This window comes from Eubalaena glacialis, chromosome 4 (genome assembly GCF_028564815.1).
Source record: "Eubalaena glacialis isolate mEubGla1 chromosome 4, mEubGla1.1.hap2.+ XY, whole genome shotgun sequence".
In the NCBI taxonomy this organism is placed as follows: domain Eukaryota; kingdom Metazoa; phylum Chordata; class Mammalia; order Artiodactyla; family Balaenidae; genus Eubalaena; species Eubalaena glacialis.
In genome coordinates this window covers 57,625,100-57,632,270 of record NC_083719.1, presented here as the reverse complement: position 1 = coordinate 57,632,270, position 7,171 = coordinate 57,625,100, and the positions used below count along the sequence as shown (strand labels likewise).

Below are 7,171 nucleotides of genomic sequence, written 5' to 3'. Positions count from 1 at the left end.
ATAAACATTTATCTCACAGTTTCTGTGGGTCAAGAATTCAGGAGTGGCTTAGCTGGATGGTTCCGGTTCAAGGTCTTTCATGAGGTTGTAGTCAAGTGTTGGCCAGGGTTGTGATCATCTGACATTTGACTGGGGCTGGAGGATCCACTTCCAAGATGGCCCACACACATGGATATTGGCAGGAGGTTTTGGTTTCTTGGCACATGGACCGCTCCATTGGGCTTCTTCAGTGTGTGTGACATGGCAACTGGCTTCCCCCAGAGTGAGTGATCCAAGAGAAAGCAAGGCAGAAGCCATGATGTTTCTTATGACCTAGGCTGGGTAGTGACACATTGTCAGGATATCCTACTGGTTACACAGGTCAGCCCTATTCATTATGGGAGTGGACTACACAAAAATGTGAATACCAGCAAGTGAGGATGGCTGTCTTGGGGGCTGGTTTACCACAAATCAGAACTATATTGACAAGTAACTAACGAATTAAAAGTGGTTATGGGAGTTCCCTGGTGGTCCAGTGGTTAAGACTCTGCACTTGCACTGCAGGGGGCATGGGTTCGATCCCTGGTCGGGGAACTGAGATCCCACATGCCACACTTGTGGCCAAAAAAAAAAAAACTGGTTATTAAGTACATGTTTGAACTCAGCATATTCCAAACATTTTCCCATGCTCCATTCACATGTCCTGAGCATAGAATCAGAGTTAAATATTCAAACCTTAGATGGTTACAAATCTGGCTAATTCATGTGCTTGTTTGAGCCTATATGTCCTCATTTGCAAAATGGACATAATTCTATACTTATTTCACAGGCTTTTTGTAGCCATTAATCAAAAGAGCAGTCCCTAAGTACTCAATCGATGGTAGGCATTTTTATTAATTATTATTGCTTTCACTATATAATTCAGTTTGAGAGATGAGCTCAAGTGCCCAGAGTTTGCATTCTGACACTCATATAACAAGAAGTCTGGATATTGCCTAGGTTCAGGTTTGATGAATGCAATGGCTCAGTGACATCATCAAGTACCCAGGTTCTTTTTAATCTTTCTTCTCTGCCATCCTTGATATTTGGATTTCCTCCTTGATAAGACAACTGCATAGAGTAACTGCTGCAACTTGGATCATCATGACCTCACACAACTACATACAAAGGCTGGCTAAAAGAGTAAGTCCCTTTCTTCTTTTTGAGGTGAAGAAAATCTTCCCATACCCCTATAGACTTTTCCTGTTATTTAATTGATCTTGTGTTGTGTTACGTGCCTATTTCTAAGCCAGTCATTTGCAGGTGGTAGGGAATTACAACTTGCTGGCTTAGATGAATCAAGACTACTCCATGGGGCTGGGGAAAGGCTTGGCTTCCCAGAAGCACATGGCTATGTGATGCCTTAAAAGAGAACATGAAAGAAAGATGGAGATGGCTGTTGGGTGAGTCATCAGTGTCTGTTTCAGGGTACAGGGAAATAAAATTTTTAGAATTTTGCATGGCTGAAAATGTCTTTATTTTGTCTGCACACGTAGATGTAGAATTCTGGACTGGAAATGATTTTTCCTTAGAATCGTGAAGGCATTGCTCTATTATATTTTTACTTCTAGTGTTATTTTTGAGAAGTTCAATGCCATTCTGATTTTTGGTATGGGACCTGTTCTTCTTTCTGGAAGGGTTTTGGGGTTTCTCTTTATTCACGAGTTTCTGAAATTCTGTGAGTATGCCTTTTGGTATAAGTCTTTTGTTAGTCTTTGTGCTTGGCATTCAGTTGGCCCTTCTAGTCTGAAAAATTATCTTAGTAAGTTCCAGGAAATTTTCTTGTACTGTTTCTTTGAAAAAGAAATTCCCCCTTTATTATCTCTGTACTTTCTTCCTGGAATTTAATTTGAATGTAGGATTTCCTGTATTGGTCTTCTAGTTTTCTTATCTTCCCCTTCTATTTTCCAAATGTCTTTTTGTTCGTTTCTGAAATATTTCTTCAACTTCATCTTGACTTTTTTTTACTGAATTTATTTCTGCTACCATATTTTTAATTTTAAAAATTTCTCTCTTGTTCTCTTAATGTTTCTTTTTTAGACCATTCTTTTTACGTTTTATGGATGCAATACCTTTCCTCATCTCTCCAAGGATTTTACTTGGAAGATTTGTATGTGTGTGTGCGTGTTTGTGTGTTTCTTTAAAAAGTTCTCTAATTCCTCCCAGCCACTTACTTTTCCAATTTGGTTTTTGTCTTTTGTTAAATATTTTCCTTAAAATATCTGGTGATTCTTCTTCACTTTCTCACATATAAGAGAAAAAAGCACTTTATCCCACTTCACTATCTACCCATAAGTTACATTGTAATAGAGGAGACAGGAATGCCAAAGGCATAATGATATTATGATGTAGTGCTCCAGGTGAAACTGACAGCAGTCATTGCTAACGTTTATTAAGTGCATGTTATTTTATTTAATCCTCATAACTCTGTGATATATGTATTATTACTATCCTCATTTTGCACGTGAGGAAACCGAAGCTCATACAGCCAGAGAGTGGTGAACATGAGCTCTAAACCATAATACCATACTGCCTCTTAGTAGGTGAAACTTGTCCTTGGCATGGCCCACTGCCTCTCTCTCTCTCTCTCTTTCTCTCACTGGCCCACCTTCAGGTGTTCTTGCTCCATAATTTCTTGGTGCCCTCCTGGTTTCCTTAGGTATCCTCTGTTTGTATTGATACCCATCCCTATTATTTTTCAAAATCCTCTGCCCTCCCATATTTCTTCTCCTTTTTCCCCACTCCCTTTCTCCTGCTCCAATCAAAATTTCAATTTCTTCAATGGTACTACCTCAATTTGGGTTCAGAAGAAAAACAAATCTATTGACTTAACTTAGAATGAACACACACCACCACCACTCCAGTGATTAGCATTTTAGAGGGGACTGTATTAATTCTAATTAGTTGTAGAGTCAACATAGGTAACATTTCTTGATCTGGCACCGCACTGTAGGACAACAGAGACAACTGGTCTTAGTCATTGTTCCTAATACGTTAAAATTTTAGTTGAGGAGATAGTTTACCTAAAAAGATAATCATAGTACATCAAGTACTTGTGTGCACTCTGTGAGATACTGAACACCTTTAAAGGTAGTGACTGCTTGACATCAAGGCAACTTGATTTTCCAAGTACACTGAGATTTCAGAGGCAGGTGTGGACTCAAGGCAGCGACGTCTGCAAGGGTTAGTGCCCAGAGGATGCCAAGAGGGGTGTGTGTGGAATCTAGACAAGGGACACTGATGAGTAAGTGTGGGGCGTCATGAGAGGTGACCTAGTGCTACCCTTACTTAGGTCACCAGAAGAAAAGGGGTCTGTGGCAGGGCCCTCCACTTCTGAAAGGCAGTGCTCTTTGAAGCAAGGATGAGGAAGAGGCAGGAGTGATACATGATTCTAAGTAACTGTCACACCAGTTGCTCCCAACGCTGTTGTTTGCGTGGTTCTCAACAGCAAACAAAGCTGCAGGGAAAGAGGGCTTCTTCAGAACATGGCTTTTCTGACACTTTGAGTGTTTTTTAGATGAAAGTGTTTTCTTTTAATATATTTGAAAAATCTGGACGGAATAAGATAAATCCATACCTCAAGCTTTATCAGCTTCAGATTTAATCATGTTTCTTGAACCGAATTCATCACAGCGTTTAAAGGGCAATAAGAGAGCAGAGCCATCAGCCAGTCTTCAAGACTTCGGGATGAACTAGCAGATCGACCTTTATTCAAAACAAACAAATCCCTTTTTGACTTTTATCTCTGGCTTTCAAAACCGAGCACCCAGCAGCAGATTAAAAACGCCTCCCAGACCCATGCTGCTGGAAGGGGTGGGTTCTATGCCCCCCTCGGCGCATGCCCAGAGTCCCGGGTCCTTCGTGCTCAGGGGAAACGGCTTCGTGGCCGCCAAAGCCCAGCAGTCCGGGGCGCAGCAAAGACACGGAAGGGTCGTCAAGCCGCAACCCAACGACCTGTGTCGAGCACGCCTAGCCTGTGATGCTGGGATGTTAACTGTGGAGTTTGTGTTGTTGGAAGAAAGCAGGAGAGCCGCTTCTCCCAGACCGGCAGGTTTCCCTGGGCGGTCCGCTCCCTCAGGGCCAGCGGGAGAGGGCGTGTGGAGAGCTGAGGACGGCCCTGCGCGGGCCTCGACGTCCCCGGCCGCAAGGACGCCAGGCGGCCTCTGCACCCGTGCGGGTACCTCCGAGCGGGCCCGGGCTCATTTTCCACTCGGCTGCTTCCCGGCCGAGCTGTAAACCCAACCTGACGTGGGCTCATTAATTTGGCAGCGACTGTAAGGCTGGGCCAGGGCTGCGCACCCGGGAGGCCTTTGTACGCCCAGGGTCAGGTCAGAGGGCAACCGAAACACGGCTGAACCCTGCACGCGGCTCCCGGGCGCGGGGCTGCGCGGCCCAAGCTGCTTCCTCCCGCCCGGCCGCCCCGCCTGCGCGGCTTCCGGAGCCCGGGAGCGCGGTGACCCGGGCCCTGCGTAGCGCCCGGCGGAGCTCGGAGCCGGCGCGTCCCACCCGGTCTTTCTCCGGGAGGGTCTCAGGCGGGCTGGGCCGGCCGTCTCCAAGGCCTCCCACCTCCGAGATTCAGTCCCCCGGGCGCAGGCCCGGACCTGCCCACCGCCTCCCCTGAGTCTCCGCGCCCCGCACCAGCCCGTGGGCGCCTGACCGGCCTGGAGCGCAGGGCTCGCCGCTTCCTTCCGGCCCGAGCCCGCCCCGAGCCAGGCTTCCGCCCGGCAGCCCCGCGGCCGGGTCCTGTGGCCACTCGGGAGTTTTCCTGGGCGCCCGTGAGGCCGGGCTCCGTGTTCTTTTGCACATGGTGCAGCCCTGACAGTCGGCCGGCATCGAAGGCAGCCTCGCTGTCCTCTGTCTTCTCGCTCCGCCGGGTCGAGGCGTGCGTGCGGGAGGAGGCACGCGCGCCTCCCGGCAGAGAGAGGAGGCCGCAGGCACCCTCGGCGATCGGGGTCTGTTTCCCCCGCGTGCTCCTTGGACCCTCCATGCTGATGAGCGCTTGACGAATTTTCTTTCCCTTCTCCAGTTTTCTCAACGGGCAGGTTTAGACTTCGAAGCCCTAGAGCCCGAATCCCCAAGCGAAACGGTTCTTTCACAAACGCCTGAAATCCGGCGGCGGGGACGGGGTGGCCTTGGGGTGGCCTAGGGGTGGGGGGAGAAGGGTTGTTATGCTCTTTCCAAGTGCTCCAGCACAGATTAATTTTAGCAAGAAACAGAGCGGCTTCCTTCTGTGCCTTTAGGTGACTTTTGTGACATTTAGCAGCAAAGAAACCTATTTCCTCTGCCATTCAGAGCTAACCACGTGTAATTGGCCCAGAAGTCTGTTGTATTTTGGGGAACTGTTTGCGATATCCCATCGGTTTTCATCTCGCAGTTCAAACGATACTGTTTACCCTTCTGTCGGGGAAATTGGTTTACATGCGCAGCAATTTCAGTGCGACACCGAAATATTCTCTTGAACCAACGCTACGAATCGTACAGGCTTTGTACTGCTAATAACCCTCCATTACGACTGTCAGGAGACATTTACACAGCCTCTTGGTCGGTCTTGTAAAGGAAAGTCAGATCCTGGGTTTATCTAACTATTTGAAAACCAGTTGGTCTTTGGCCAGAGATGCAGACGCATGGGTCAGAGGAGGTGGCCGGGCAGCCCAGGAGCAATCGGGTCGCAGGGGGCAAAGCCCTGACGCCTTCTGTCTGCTGTGGGGTGGGCTAGGTTGGCTGATACTGAACGACCCCCAGCAGCTCCCTCCTTCCGCCCGGCAGACTCGTTTGCGTCTCTTTTCTCCGAACCGCAATCCGGAGCTTCGGGCCCAGCTTCCCGAGTGACACATCGTGAAACCGCAGGGAAGTGGCGCAAGCCCGGAACGGATGGGTCTCTGACCCTGCGAGTTTAGCAGATTGAGGATGGATGGAAGTGTAGACGGCTCAGGGCCATCTAGCCCTTTCGCGAGCCGCAAAGAGACGGTTCGGTGCTCCCAGGAGGGACAAGTCTCCTACTCAGGCTGTGTCGAGGAAAGGGAGCCCGTCAATGCAGCGTGAAGCGCCGGCCCGCAGCGGTGTGGGTGGGAGGCGGTCTCGTTTTTTTGGCCCGTGGGCAGCCGCGAGACGGCTGCGTAACCGGCTCCGGAGACCGGGAGTGTGCGTTGGAGCCGCGCCCCGACTGTCCTGGGGCCGAGAAATTGGAGAAATTGCTCTGAAGTAGCGTCGGCTGCCCTGGCTGAGAGGCCCGTAATCAACCCCTGGCATGTGTGCAAATGCTGATTTTGCGGGTGTTACTTAATCCACGCCGGCGGTGAAAAGCCTCGGGTTGGTGGCAGGCTCACCTCCCACCACCAGGCTTCTTCTCGGTCTACTCTGGGGAGCAGACTCTGCGTCCAGGGTGGGGTGGGGTGACCGGTGAGGGTGTGAGTCTGATGCTGGGGCTTCTTTGGCCCAAGGATTGAGGAGTGAAAAAAGAATGCGAAAGTGAAGCTGTTGACAGAAGTCTGCCGCCTTAATTCAGGCTGTTGTCCCAGTGTCCTCGTAGAAATTAGCCATTTCCTCTGTATCCCATGCTAACTTACTCTTTCAAGGGGAGGAGTAGTTGGCAGAGGAAAAAACCATAATGATTTACACACAGTACAAAATGTGACCAAGGCTAACTTGAGGAAGGTACAAGGAGAGGAATATTCAGTTGATCATTTAAACCTCAGTACCAGAAACAGTCAAAATTATCTGTGGAAGGCTATAAGATCAATAAGGGGCTCCTCTACAAAGGAAGACCCAAATTTTAGTCCTAGCAGTTAAAGTGACCTTTGGTAACTCCATTAAGGTGGAGGCCTGCTCCTGGGCAAATGCAGGAAAGCAAAGATCTAAGGCCAGAACCCACGTCCCACAAAGAGTCCATCTTTTCCAAAGTTGGAAGGAAAAAGCTCCCGCACAATGCCTCATGATGACCAGCCCTCAGTTCCCTCTACTACCTTCAATTCATTGTCTCATATGACTTATTATTATACTGGAAATGAGTAATTTTAAAAAGCAAAATATTCTGGGGAAAAAGGAGTGAAAATTCCCACCTACCTCATCCCATAAATTTCAAAAGGCAAATAATCCATTAACTCATGACCACACCTCTCCCTGCCCCTCAAAAGCAATGAGAATTTAAATTTAT

The 7,171-nt window shown here is 48.6% G+C and overlaps 1 non-coding gene across 1 annotated transcript; it reads left to right on the top strand.

The window, feature by feature from the left end:
- The first annotated feature begins 500 nt into the window (after positions 1-500).
- On the top strand, positions 501-573 carry TRNAA-UGC (transfer RNA alanine (anticodon UGC)). Its single transcript has one exon. It is a non-coding gene; the product is annotated as a tRNA-Ala (tRNA).
- The last annotated feature ends 6,598 nt before the right edge of the window (positions 574-7,171 follow it).